General features: G+C 28.2%; 1 protein-coding gene across 6 annotated transcripts in view; it reads left to right on the forward strand.

Moving 5' to 3' along the window:
- The window catches only part of LOC116844059 (protein trapped in endoderm-1), a 13980-nt gene that overhangs the window by 7369 nt on the left and 6324 nt on the right, over nt 1-287 (forward strand). The window lies entirely within an intron of this gene.

The following is a 287-nucleotide window of genomic DNA, read 5'->3' on the forward strand; positions in this document are numbered from 1 at the left end:
GACTTTTTTGTTTAATTTGACCTAAAGTATAAATACACGACGGCAGTCGTCGCTATTATAACTCATTTACCATATCCTGCATGATTATTTACAAATTTTCTACAATTAATATCTTAATAATTATTGCGAATATCGCAAAACGGTATAGGTCTTTTATGTTTACCGCAACCTGTTCTACGTTTCCATAAAATCCTCCTCTCGGAGGAGAGTGTGAGGCACCCTGTGTATATATATACATATATATATATATATATATATATATATATATATATATATATATATATATA

Source organism: Odontomachus brunneus, unplaced genomic scaffold, assembly GCF_010583005.1.
Source record: "Odontomachus brunneus isolate Ranch 3 - 2012 unplaced genomic scaffold, Obru_v1 Obru_scaffold_039, whole genome shotgun sequence".
Classification (NCBI taxonomy): domain Eukaryota; kingdom Metazoa; phylum Arthropoda; class Insecta; order Hymenoptera; family Formicidae; genus Odontomachus; species Odontomachus brunneus.